Raw genomic sequence first — 14934 nt, 5'->3', positions numbered from 1 at the left:
CTCTCTGTCTCAGCTCCCTGAATTGTTGATCTTATTATCCCCTGAATTCACTAACCTTTCTGCCTTTCTTTCTTTGGAATTTTCCCAAATGACTGTGTTTCTTTCTGGTTTCTTCCATGCTGTATGTATCTGAAAAAAATGTTCCCTGAATTATGCTTTCTCTTATGAAAAAAAAGTCTTTTCTTTGCCTCATCTACCACCTGCTGCCTCTAATTATAGTCCCTAAACTTCCACCCTTATCCTCTCTTCACCTTCCACTTACTTCTCTACAATTTGAAATTTGATTTCTCAGATGATAATCATATCTAGAATGATAGTGGGATGGGGGTGGGGTGGAGGGAAGGAAGAAAAATAAAAATAAAGAAATGTACATGATATGTTTATTATATATTTAAAAGGACTAGCAAGTAGTTCATAACAGATTTGGAGTTTCCTATATGTAATCATCTTTTTATTACACTGGTTTATTCCATAAATTAAAAAATAAAATAAAAGGAAAAAAATTTTGATTTCTCATTCTGCCCTTGTACCCAAATTTCTCTCTCTAAATTTACAAATGATCTCTTAACTGCTCATTCCAATGAGTTTATCTCGGTCCTCAGTGGAATTCATATAGAAATAGTACAGAATATAGAATACAGAAGCAGTTTTTGATATTGAAGTTATTATGAAGCTGGAAACCCTGTGGATACTCTTTCCCTTAGCTTCCTTGACCTTGCTTCTTCTCTTTTCCTATTTGTCTAGCTACTGCTTCTTCATTTCCTTTTCTGGATAGATCTGGACCTGGAAGGGACTTCAGAGGAAATCTATTCCAACCCCTTCCTTTTTCCAGATGAGGAAAGTGAGTCTCAAAGTTAAGAGATTAATCTTTGGGAAGAATAGCCACAGAATATATATACCTAGATAGGTAGGTGGCAAAGTGAATTGAATATTGGCTCTGGAGTCAAGAAGATTTGAATTCAAATTCTGTCTTTTTTTTTTTTTAATGTAAAACTAATTAATGATTCTTTATATATTTGGTAGGCTTCTCTTGTAAATTGACCTGGTCTTAGTTTTTGTTGTTATTGTTTTAGATTTGTTTTGTTTTGTTTTGATTTTTTTTTTGCTTTGGAAACTCACTTATGTCTTTTTCTGAGATTGGGTTTTTTAAGTTCTTTATACCTTTTTTTGTTAATGTGAGTATTTTATATCTTTGTAGATATTTATACCTTTCATTAGTTGTCAGCTTTTTCATCATGTAATTAGGCAAAATAGTTTCTAATAATTTCCTTTACTTCTGTATTTGTTGTGAATTCTACTTTCTTCTTTTTTATTTTTTAATAATTTGAGGTTTACTCTTATTTTTTAAATTATCTAATGACATCTATTTTATTAGTTTAGAAAACCTCAGCTTTTTAAAATTTACCAGTTTTATAGGATTATTTTGCTGTCAGTTTTGTTTATTATTTCCTTGATTTTAAAAATTTCTATGTAATGAGGGCCTAGCCAGTGGGAATATTATCCTCTGCATACATGCAGTATGCTCTGCCTACTATTAGCCCACCCAAAGGAAGATGTAGACTCTGAAAAGACATTTAATTAAATTAATTATTTTAAAATTTATTTATGTGTAATAGAAGTTCTCTGCTTCTCAGAGTTGAATAGTCATTCCATGAATGTCATCTCATCATATGAAAATTGTTGATAGACTGTGAAAACAGATGAGCATACCTTCCAAAGGTACAAACTAGTCAAAGTTAATCTCTTTCCTCTCACTTTTTTCCTGCTCTGCTGTGTTTGGGAAGCAGTGTCCTAGTAAATGTTTAACAGCCAGGACTAGAGTTGGATGGGGGGAGGGGTGATGGTGTACTAACAACACACTTTTAAAGTTTCATCTGCATTATCATCATTTTCTCCATCATTTTCTTAAATCTAGACAATCACCAAAACAATATTGTTTATTTCTGAGGTATAAATGTTTACACTAGAATTTTAATAATAGACTTTTTAAAGTTGGTTGGACTTCTCACTAATATACCTCTGGGTTTGGGGGAAAGAGATATATTTTATTTTTTTTTCATAAATTTTTAATAGCTTTTTATTTACAAGTTATATGTATGGGTAATTTTACAGCATTGACAATTGCCAAACCTCTTGTTCCAATTTTTCTCCTCCTTCCCCCCACCCTCTTCCCTAGATGGCAAGATGACCAGTAGATGTTAAATATATTGAAATATAAATTAGATACACAATAAGTATACATGACCAAACAGTTATTTTGCTGTACAAAAAAAATCGGACTCTGAAATATTGTACAATTAGCCTGTGAAGGAAATTCAAAATGCAGGCAGGCAAAAATATAGGGATTGGGAATTCTATGTAATGGTTCTTAGTCATCTCCCAGAGTTCTTTTGCTGGGTGTAGCTGGTTCAGTTCATTACTGCTCCATTGGAGCTGATTTGGTTCATCTCGTTGCTGAAGATGGCCAGGTCCATCAGAATTGATCATCATATGGTATTGTTGTGGAAGTAGATCATGATCTCCTGGTCCTGCTCATTTCACTCAGCATAAGTTCGTGTAAGTTTCTCCAGGCCTTTCTGAAATCATCCTGTTGGTCATTTCTTACCGAACAATAATATTCCATAATATTCATATACCACAATTTATTCAGCCATTCTCCAATTGATGGGCATCCACTCAGTTTCCAGTTTCTGTCCACTACAAAGAGACCTGCCACAAACATTCGTGCACATAGAGAGATATATTTTAACCTCCCACTATATGAGATCAAGATGGGGCCTATAAAGATTGAGCTCTGTTCTTTGCTTCTATGTGTTTGTTCTTTCTTGCCTTAGGTAAAGGAACAATTAGAAATAGCTATTACCTTGTGAAGTTTAAAAGATTTGCAAGCGCACAAAGTCTAGATTCCCAGCCAAGATTTGCTGGAAGCCATGTGATGATGAGCAAAATCTGTAATGATCTGACTGATCCAACATAGATCAAAGGCAGCCTAGAGAGCTACTGCAGTTTATCTCTCTACCATACAGAATATGGATGTAAACTTCCAAAAAAGGAGCAAATACTAAGATAAAAGTGTTTGAATCTGAGCCTATTCTCCACAGAGATTAAAGTGCTATGGGGAGAATGTGCCCCTAGGTGGTGGAGATGCAGTAGAGACTCTCTTACTTCTGCTCTTGCCTTTATTAAAAATAAGTATCCATTTGTTAAAAATAAAATAAAATAAAATAAAACTAATCCATGTAATTAGTGAAGTGAAACTAGAGTGATAACTACTGGTGGCTAAGATTGGGGAGAACACATAGAGAAAGATGACCTAGCCCCTTTGAAGTACCATGATATCTATTTTGTTTTTAGTTGGAATTTAAAAATTTGTTCCTTTCAAAGAAATTACATACCCAGTTCATTGTTCTATCCTTTCCTTTATTGAGGATATTCTTTAGAGATGTAAATTTCCCCCTCAAGACTACTTTGTTTCTTTCATGAAATTATCTTTTTTTTTGTGATTTGTTCTTTGAGCTACTATTTCTTCAGTATTAAATAATTTGATCAGCATTTAAGTTTGAACTATTTCTTCAAAGACCTTTTGTTTGTTTTTTTAAATAATTTAATTGCATAATGGTAAATAAAGAATGTATTTAATATTTCTGCTTTTTTTCATGTTTTTATAAAGTTTTTAATGACTTAGCATCTAGCTTCTCAAATTGTGTTTTAAGATACAGTATGGAGTTTCATAATTGAATGTGTGATTTATTATAAGTAAATGTTTGACTTATAAACCTATTTTATAAGTCCTACATACATAGGATTGGGTGTAAATTTCTTGGGCAAAAAAGGGTTATAAGTGAAAAAAGTTTAAGAAGCCCTGCGTTAGCACAGTGCCAATTTTTATAAAGGTTCCATGTACATCTGAGAAAAGTTGCATACTATTTTCCTTGCCCATTCAATAATTGCCAGAGTGCTATCACATCAAATTTTCTAAAATTCTATTTAGGTCCTTAATTGTCTTTCTTGGTTATATTTTTGTCAGGATTATCCAGGCCTGAAAATGTCTACTCTGAAATCCCTAACTATTTACAATGTGATTAGTGTAGATCAGTTCCCTAATTTAATTAGTTTTTTCCTTCAAGTATTTAGATGCTATGCTATTTATTGTATGTGTCAAATGTCAACATTATTTCATTATCTATAGTGCTTATTAGCATAATGTAATTTCCTTGCTTATTTTTCACCTTGTCTGCTTTTATTGTTGATTATTTGATATTATTATTTCCATCTATTTCTAGTTTAAACAATTTTACTTGAGGCATAATGAATTTTGCTTTCATCATTCATTTTAAGTCCCTGTAAATCTCTGTTTTTCTAATATTGTTGGATTCTGCTTTTTTAGTCCATTCTGCTATCCTTCTTTCTTTTATGGCTGAGTTTATCTTTATTTGTGATCCTAACTGACAATTGTGTTTTTCCTCAACAATATCCTGCTATGCTGATTCTATTTTTTTGGTATAGTGTCCACTTGCATTATTAAGACATATTAAATTGAAATATCTGTGAAATCCTTTTTTTACAGCCACAAAATTTAACTTATCATTAATAACGAGCATTACAATATCCATAAGAAAGGTCATTAGGAAACAGTACCAAGTTCTTCAACAAAGCAAAATGACCTGATTTACACAATACAGGTGGATAAATAATAACTACAATTGTTTCTCATGGAAAATAGCAACAGATACAATAAAACTTTGCTACTTGTATTTGATTACTATGAATACCTTCATTTAATTTATTATCATAAAAATATCATGAAGAATTATTATATAACAAAACAAAGCTGAATGGAAAGAAAATATTGATATCTTTCAATAGTATAGAGAAAATATATAAGTTGTCATTGCTCAATATCTCACTTAATCCACATCTTAAGCAGAAAGGAAAAGTTGATTTCAACTTCTTTCTTCAGTCTGAGGGATCTCAAATAACAGCCATTATGTAGTCTTCAGGCACCAATCCAATGGTTCCCTTCATTTCTTCTATCTACCAGCCAAATCTATTGTGGTCCTTGCTGAGAATGAAGATAACATCATCATGTTTCAATGACAACTCAGCAAGAACAGCCCCTATGTAGTACTCCATAAAAATTAACATACTCAGTGCTTTTTTCTTCTGGAGTATCAGTAACATCTTGACTCATCCACCTTTGTTTTCCCAGCAGCACTGTCAGCTTCTTCTGGAAGTACTTCATACATTTTATCATTCATTAGTTTTCCATTTGGCAGTGGACTTTTGACAGTAGGAGACTGATCAACATCATCGTATACTTCTCCTATTTTGTCATCATCCTCAGAAATAACATCAGATTCTTATAAAAAGAATCTTGTAACAAAAATTTCAGCTAGTTTTTCCATTCGTCAGGGTCTACGGGGGTGGCTGTTATAAATGGATAGATATATTTATCAAGAGCTGAGATTTCAAAATAGTAATCTCTCTTTACATCCTTCCTAAAGCTGTTATTCATTCTGCCATAGTATGCATCAATAGCAAATTCATCCTATTGTTATTTATCTTTGACACTTCCATGATAATAGAAAACTTGCTGAGAGCACTAGAGTACTGCCATTCAAATCCCAGAAATTGTAATCTTCATTTTTCAAGGTAGCAGCCCTTTAAAACAAATGCAAGGTCCTGCACTGCAGCTGGATGAAACTAGTTTCCATCAGCAGATGCTTCAGCTACTTCATAGAATAGTCCCTTTCATAGCAATCTGGTGTTTGAGAGAGTGTATATTAAATCCCTGGGAGAAGGATCATCATATTCCTCCCATCTTTATGACCTTTTTTTTGGAGTTCTGGAAAATAGACTTTGCATTTCTTATTTTCTTAATTAGGGGTTGTCTCTTTTCCTTTCCTTTCTTGAACAGTTCCCCTTTTGGTGAAGTTACAAATAGTTCAAGCAAATCTGCACAGCTTTTCAGATTAGCTTCTAACTAAGTCGTGTTGCTGTGGTAGAGCATAGTAGGAGTTGAAAAGACAAATCCTCCTGATTCCAGGCACTCTCTTCAACTAGTCACTAAGTTGTACCTGTGATTAACACTACTAATTTATATTTAAAGTGATCTCTTCTACCTCTTCTGTTTTCCTAGTCCAGATCCCAATCATGAATTCACACTTTCTTTTTCTCCTTCTGATCCTCCCTTTATGATCCATCATTTGCAAAATTTGCTTTTCTCCAACTTGCCCCTTACTCTTAAATCTTGCTCTCCTTGTTAGTGTTTGATTTCCTATTGAACTTAATATATATCCACACCAAACTATATGAGTGTACATGTTCAATTTTTCTTTGTCCAGTTCAGATGAAATTAAATGTATTAAGATGCCATTTCCATTCCTGTCCAAGTTTTTATACTCTTTTTCTAATACTTACCAATTATGAAAAAGTAAGTTCTTCCTCTTTTCTTTGAGTCTTTTCCCTTTGTCTCCCCTTTCTTTCCTCTCTTAAAACCAACAATAAGGAAGTAAGGTATTCCCCAGGTTCTTTTTCTTTAATCGATTAATGATACTAGAAGCCAGAGAGATTTTAAGGAATATTGTCTGTTATTAGAAAGTATGTACTTCATCATTATTTTATATTTGCATCCCTGATGCAGTGCCTGGCATAATTTGATTGCTCATTTAGCCTTATTACAACTGCTCAAATGTATTTCCCTTCATAGGTTTTTCTTATCTCCTATGATTTTACTCATTTCTGATCTATTTTTTAATTAGAAATACTGCTGAGTCTCCTATTAAAGATCAATTTTTAAAAATCTTGTAGAACTACACTTATTTTTTTCAGGATAAGTTATTCTTGGTTCATTTTGTAACCCTTCATTTTTTGGCTCTTGAAATATAGTACAGTATTCCAAGATTTTCTTTTCTTTGATAATTGGTGTCATTTTCATTGTTTCTAATTGTGCTTTCTTGGTACTAGAATTCTCCCCTCCCCCATTAATGAAATATTATTATCTTTGACATCATAGTTTTGGATTTTAATTATGAAATTCTTTGTCATTTTCAAATTGGATTCTTCCTACTATTATGTTGTTCCCTGATTCTAATAGATCTTAGTAGTTTTCTTTTATGATTTCTTGAAATACTATTTTCAGGTTTTTGTTTGGACATAGTTTTTAGGGAGTCTAATATTCTTAAATCGTCTCTCCTCAAAGTGTTTCCCAGGTCAGTTGTTTTTAATAATAAATATCTTAAATCTCTTTCCATTATTTTCATCTTTTGACTTTGTTCTAATATTACTTGTTGCCTCATGGAGTTACTGACTTTCAATCTATTTTTCAGAAAGTCCATTATTTGAATAAGTTTTCCATCTGTGTTTAATAAAGTATTTATTTTCCTTCCATCTTTTTACTCCTCCAGAGTACTTAATTCTATCCCAATTTAATTTTTTCCCATTTCTTGCTTCATTACTTTTAGCCATTTTTATAGACCTTGTGGCCAAACTGTTTTGTTGGCTTTTTTACCTTTATGGCTCAACTTGAATTTGTAGTCTCCCCTATTCATCATAGTTTACCTATTAAGCTTCCCTTACTTCATAATATTTTTATTATATTTTATATGTTCTTATGTTTGCTCATATCACTAACATATCACAAACAAACAAACAAAAGAAAACAAAAACTTAATTCAATTTGCACTCTGAATCTATCAGTTCTCTTTTTTGGAGGTAGATAGCATTTTCCATCATAATTCTTTTTGGAATTGTGGTGAATCATGTATTGACTAGGATTACCAAGTATTTCATGGTTGATTGTTGTTACTGTGTACAAAGTTCTAGGATTCCCTTTCTTTTATTTATTTATTTATTTATTTTATTTTATTTTATAATAACTTTTTATTGACAGAACCCATGCCAGGGTAATTTTTTACATCATTATCCCTTGCACTCACTTCTGTTGTGATTTTTCCCCTCCCTCCCTCTACCCCCTCCCCTAGATGGCAAACAGTCCTATATATGTTAAATAGGTTACAGTATATCCTAATTACAATATATGTGTGCAGAACCGAACAGTTTTCTTGTTGCACAGGGAGAATTGGATTCAGAAGGTAAAAATAACCCGGGAAGAAAAACAAAAATGCAAATAGTTTACATTCATTTCCTAGTGTTCTTTCTCTGGGTGTAGCTGCTTCTGTCCATCCTAGATCAACTGAAACTGAGTTAGATCTCTTTATCGAAGAGATCCACTTCCATCAGAATACATCCTCAAACAGTATCACTGTTGAGGTATATAATGATCTCCTGGTTCTGCTCATTTTACTTAGTTCATGTAAGTCTCTCCAAGCCTCTCTATTCATCCTGCTGGTCATTTCTTACAGAACAATAATATTCCATAACATTCATATACCACAATTTACCCAGCCATTCTCCAATTGATAGGTATCCATTCATTTTCCAGTTTCTAGCCACTACAAACAGGGCTGCCACATTTTGGCACATACAGGTCCCTTTCCCTTCTTTAGTATCTCTTTGGGGTATAAGCCCAGTAGAAACACTGCTGGATCAAAGGGTATGCACACTTTGATAACTTTTTGGGCATAATTCCAGATTGCTCTCCAGAATGGTTGGATTCATTCACAACTCCACCAACAATGCATAGGATTCCCTTTCTAAAGACACACCTGGCTTCTGCTTCGTTCTCTAGGGGACTCAATTCAGGTTTTGGTTTCCATTTAGTTTCCATTTAGCAGTTATTTTCTGGATACAGATAGCATATTTCTTCATATGTCCTTTGTAGTTAATTTGGTTGTTTCATTCTTGAAACAACATTGCTGTTACTATACATAACGTTCTCTTGGTTCTGCTTATTTTGCTCTTCATTATTTTGTGGAAGTCTTTCTGTATTTTTCTAAGATCATCGAGGTCTTTATTTTTTCTTTGCTCACATCCTTTTAAGATTTTTTTGTTCAGTCCTGGGCAGAATAGAGGAGGTTGTAGACATTACTCTCTGGCTTTCTGTGTCATTGTTCTTACTGTCACATTCTTAAAACTTTGCTGGAATACTTGAGGGAAACTTAGATTCTTCTAGAACCTCTCATGTTATCATCTTAACCTGGTCTCCAAGGACTTTTTTCATCAGATCCTGCAGTCAATTCCGTTCTACAGAAGAGAACTCTTTGCCACCCAAACCTCCCCTCATTCCTCCCAGTCTGCCTAAAAGAGCCCACATCTGACGAGCTGTAAAAGTCTCCACCTGAAAGGCAACTATAACCTTGAGTCTCAGGATGTCTAATTTTTGAAAGCCAGACATTTTTAGATGTGATGACCTAAGAATTGGCAAAATTCTATGAAATTGGAGCTACAAAATTGACCATAAACTAATAGTATGAGAAAGCATGATGACCAGCCACTTCTACACATTCAAAATATGTTCCTTGTTTTAAAAATGGGAAACCAAATACCACCCACTTAAAAACATTAATATTTCAACTCATCTTAATGCCAAAAAGATAATTAAGTCAAAAAGGGCACTTTCTAGTTGTTGGATGATCTCTCTTTCTTAAGCAAAATGATTACTGACTTTTCAGGAGGTATTGGAGGATAAGGTACAGGGTTTTTACAAGGGTGTGTATGTGTATTAGGAGAAGGGAAAGGTGTTCATTTAGAGCCAAGGCAGGGTGGGGGGGACCAGTACTCTCTGGCACTGTTCATTTACATTGATGCCAATTCCCCACTGCACTGGGGAACACACAAAAGGCAAACTCCCTTTTGCAGCTGTACAAACTTCCCTGCAGATGTACAACTCACCCTTTGCTCCCTGAGGTAATTCCAGATCCATGTTTGATTTTCTGAGCCTCCTTTAAGGATCAGAAAAAAAAAAACTGCTCACTTTAGTGTGGTTCTTGTTCCTCTTCTAGACCAAAGTGACTGAAGCAAAGAGTGAATGCAGGAACTATGACTTTAAGTTATGTACATGTCCTGTCATGCATTCTGGGATAGCTTATTTAAGAGGAAATACCAGATCCTTTAAAAATAAACAGACAAATAAACAGACAGATAATGAATGAATGAGTGAATAAATGAATTCATAAATGAATGAATGAAGAAATAGATGGCTCCCTGGGTAGTTTTCTCTGCAATAATGTAACAGTGGGTTTCTGTCCACTCTTGAAAAAGAGATTTGCATTTAACTGTGATGAGGCAAATTCAAAACTTTCTCCCATCTTGATCCAAGAAAAATTATTGGGGGGTTGGGGAGAGGAGAGGGTAGAGGTGAAGAGCAAAGGAGCAGATAGCTGTAAGGAAGAATTCCTGCAAATAAGATATTTGTGAAGCATTTAGTACAGTGTCTGAGACATAGTACGGGCTTGATCAATGTTTATTCTCATTACCCTTACTAATGGCAAAGTTGTGTGTCAAGCATTTTCTCACTGTTGTATTTAGTTTCCTAATTAAAGAGGCAGCAGTGAATAGAGAGCCTGAATAGAGAGAGCTAGCTTCAGAGGGAAGAAAATCCCAGTTCAAGTCCTTTCTGACATCCTGCCTGGACTGATGCTATACGCATTGAACTTCATGATATATTTATTGCTGAACTTTTCTGGGAGACTTAACACTCTGACCTGGAACCTCTGCCCTGTAGCATGTCTTGTTCAGAGGGATGAGGTCTCAGTTATATAACTTATTCTATGTAAAGCCCTAGTCTTGCTTTATAAATATATATTAGACTGCAAGCTTCTGGAGGGCAGGAACTATCTTTTACTTTATTTTGTATACTCAGTCTTAGCACAATGCATGGCACATAGTAGGTGCTTGATAAATGTCTATTGATTCCATCCCAGCCATTTTCTTATTATTCTTCAGACTACTCACCCTTGTCATTTGCTTTATCTTCAAAAATAAATAGCCCCTATGTGTTACAGAGGGGATACCTATATCTTATGGTAGAGGGAGTTTCCTATGCCAGTGAAATCACAGGTCTGGGAAAAAAATAATGTAATCCCCAAGATTTAATGTGTGCCGCTTAGTAGGCATTTAATAAATGCTTATTAATTGAGTGAGAAAAGGTGCCAATGGATAATCCTGGAGGGGAGAATTGATAGGGGGATGGTGGTTCTATACTTCAGGAAGGTAAGATCCCTAAGGAAGAAGTGTATTCTTTTAAAAAGGAAGTTATCCCCCCTCCCATAGGAAGTACAGCATCCTAAAGCAAATTCCCATTCTCCCAGGATTAGCTGTAGCTTCCATGAAAGACAGTCAGATAGTAATTACTTGGTTTGGTGCTCTGGAGAAAAGCTAAATAAACACAGTCCATTAAAATAGTCTTTATCCTATTACAGTGAGGCACAGTCCTGGCTTAAGGAAGCCTATATGACATCTCTGGGATCTTCACTTTTGGAAGCCCCCCTCCTCCACACTCTCACCACAAACCCTGAAGAAGCTGTTCAGAAGTTAGCCATTCCCATGGATATCAAACATGGCATTCACACCTTTTTCTTTTATAACTTCCTTCGCCTCTAATTTGTTTTGCTACATTTCTGGTTTCTTTTTTTTGCTTCTCCTCCATTGCCACTGTCTGTTCCCTATTGGCTGCCAAAACTAGGGAAATAAAGGGTGGGGAGGTGGAGAAGGATTGGAGTTGGGCAAGATGCCTTTGACCAGCATGCTTTCTGCCTTTCTTTGGATTCCAGTTCCTACTCATAAGCAGTCTTTGCTCCATACAGTGCCCAACAGAAAGGGAGGAAATGGGGTACAAATTGAGGATCTTAAAAATAAAATATAGTTGACACATTGTTCATGTTTTTAAATTTTTTCAATATATTGATCAGTTATGCTGATTTTTTTCCTCTTAATGTATTATTTGTTTTAAGAAGTTGTTTCAGAGAAAACTCTCTGAAAGGGCTTGCAAAGGATACTAGGGATAATTATGATGATGTAAAAAACAGAAGACATCAATAAAACTTATTTAAATTTTTTTAAAAATGTAGAAATGAGATCACAGCAAAACCAGTGATATGTGATTAGTTATGTCAATTACTTTCCCTTTCTTACCTGGTTTATCCAATTTATGCCTTCTGTATTCACTGACATTTTTATTTATCTGGCTCTGGCTCTGACTCTGACCAACCTCTCAATTTCCTCAGTTTCCTTACCTGTAAAATAGAAATAACAACACCTCTCAGGGTTATGTAATGATCAAATGAGATAATAATTATAAAGCACTTAACTCAATGCCTGCTCACACAACTACTGAGTAGCAAAGAAGCTAATAAATGATCTGCTGTTGGGCCTCCCTGCCATATCTCTCCCCACCTCAGTCCATTCTCCACTCAGCCACCATAGTGATTATCTTAAAACTCCTGTCTATGTATTTTAGTTTTTATTTTTAGTTGTTATCATTATTACTTTAAAGAACAATACTGAGTCAGCAGACCTAGGGATTTAGTCAATAAACATTTATGTTTACTACTATGTGCCAAGTGTTGGAAATACAAAGAAAGGTAAAAGATAGCTCTTGTACCCATGCCCCAAAGAGCTCTAAAACTGTGTATACCCTTTGGCCCAGCAGATTCTCTACTGGATTTATATTCCAAGAGATCACAAAAGAGGGAAAAGGACCCACATGTGAAAACATGTTTGTAGCAGATCTTTTTGTGGTAGTAAAGAATTGGAAATGAGTAAATGCCAATCAAATGGGGAATGATTGAATAAGTTATGGTATATGAAAGTAATGGAATATTATTGTTCTTATTGTTTCTTATAGAAATCATAAACAAGCTGATTTCAGAAAAGTCTGGAAAGACTTAAAGAAATTGATGTTGAGTGAAGTGAACAGAACCAGGAAAACATGGCATCCAGCAACAAGAAGATTGTGATAGATTTAGCTCTTCTCAACAATTCAGTGATCTAAGGCAATTCCAATAAACTGTGGATAAAAAATGCCATCCACATCCAGAGAGAGAATAATGGAAGTTGCATACAGATTGAAGTATACTGTTTTCACCTTTTTTTTCTTCTCTCATTTTTTTTCTTTCTTGTGGTTTTTCCTTTTGCTCTTATTTTTTCCTCCCAACATCATTCATGTGGAAATATGTAAAAAATTAATATACATACATAAATAATCTTAATAATAAATAAATAAATAAATAAGCTCCTGCCCTCAAAAAATTCACAAGGCAGAGACAATATGTACATATCAATATACAAAGAAGTTATATACAGAATAAATTGGGAATGATCAACAGAGGGAAGGCACAAGAGATTCAGAAAACAGTTTTCTGTTAAAAAAAAAAAAGGAGGGGGGGGAGAAATCTTAGCTGGGACTTGAAGGAAGCTAGGAAGCACAGAGGCAGAAATAAAAAAGGGAAAGCATTTCTGGCATAAGGGAACAGCCAGAGGGAATGCCAGAATTGGGAGATGAAGTGTCTCCCAAGGATGCTTCCTGATTCCTGGATCACAGAATATATGGGAGAGTGAAAGGTGGAAGAAAAATGGGTGGAGACAGGTAGTATATAAAGGGCTTTGAATGCTCAACAGAAAATTTTGTCTTTAATTCTGGAGGCGACAAGAAGAAAGTAGAGTTTATTGAAGAGGATATGGTCAGAACTGAGTTTTAGGATAATTATTATGGTAGCTAAATGGAGAATGGACTGAAATGGGGAGAGACAAGGAGACCCAACAGTAGGTCATTTATTAGCTTCTTTGCTTCTTAGTAGTTGTGTGACCTCTGAGACTCACATTTCTTTTGGGTTTCAATTTCTTCTCTTTGGATAAGAGTAGAACTACTAAATGCTCAATGCACCTACTGAGTACAGCTAGATCCAGATTAACATGTAATTGGAAAATATGTGAAGTAAATAAAAATTGTTGTTGTTGAGTCTTTTCAGTCATATCCAACTCTTTATGACTCTATTTGGGATTTCCGTGGTAGAGATATCAGAGTGGTTTGCTATTTCCTTTTCCAGATCATTTTATAGATGAGGAAACTGAGACAAACAGGGTTAAGTGACTTGGCCAGGGTCGCACAGCTAGTGAGAGTCTGAGACCAGTTTTGAACTCAAGAAGATGCCTTCCTTATTCCAGATCCAAACTCCATTTTGCCATTTAGATGTCCCTCATGTACCTCATATGTCTTCTTGTAACCATTTCACAGAAACACCAAAAGAAGAAAACAAAGTATGGAATTTTATTTTTTCTCTAACTAGAATGGAAGAATTTTAGAGCAGGAAGAGACCTTAGGGGCCATCTAATCATTGCAACATAAATTAACATCCAAAAGGATTCTTAGATACCATTGAGTCCAATCCCTTCATTTTACAGATAAAGAAGTTCTATGAGATTTTAATTGATTTACCCAGAGTGACACAGAAACAACTCAGGTCTTCTTAACTCCCAAACCAGCAGTACTCAATCCACTGCTTCACTTTGCTACTGCTGCTGAGGAAATTGAGAATTACGAAGGGGATGTGACTTGGCCTTGGGTCAAACTTTTATTAAAATTAGTTATCAAGTATATTTCATTCTGCTAATAAGTCTAAAATTCTTATTTAAAATACATTTTCCCCTTTTGTCAGGCTCTTACAATTACAATAGAATGTATGGAATATCTTTTTTAATTTCAATTTTGAAATCATTCCTTTGCCTCATTTTCTCTCAAACTCACTTTGGCAAAATTACAGAAAGCTAGCTTTAGGCTCTTTCAGTTGCTTCTAGCTCAGTTGGATGGGAGAGGAAGGGGAATGTTCAGAAGACAAGTGGGAATGAATAACATAGATGCTTCTTCTCTTAGAAGCACAAGTTGTATGGTTATAGAAGAGCTAGACAAGGCTATCAAAGTGTTCTTGGAGAAGCACTGGAATCAATAGTTCTTGCCCACATTCTCTCTTTGTGTCATAGTTACTTGTTCAGTTGTTTTTCAGTTGTATCCAACTCTTTGTGACCTCAATTGGGATG

General features: G+C 34.7%; 1 pseudogene; it reads right to left on the bottom strand.

Moving 5' to 3' along the window:
* Nucleotides 1–4971: 4971 nt before the first annotated feature.
* Nucleotides 4972–9823, bottom strand: LOC127544494 (src kinase-associated phosphoprotein 2-like; annotated as a pseudogene).
* Between the last annotated feature and the right edge of the window lie 5111 nt (nt 9824–14934).

Source organism: Antechinus flavipes, chromosome 1 (assembly GCF_016432865.1).
Source record: "Antechinus flavipes isolate AdamAnt ecotype Samford, QLD, Australia chromosome 1, AdamAnt_v2, whole genome shotgun sequence".
Classification (NCBI taxonomy): domain Eukaryota; kingdom Metazoa; phylum Chordata; class Mammalia; order Dasyuromorphia; family Dasyuridae; genus Antechinus; species Antechinus flavipes.
The sequence above is the reverse complement of the archived record's forward strand: the minus strand, read 5'-3'. Positions and strand labels throughout refer to the sequence as shown.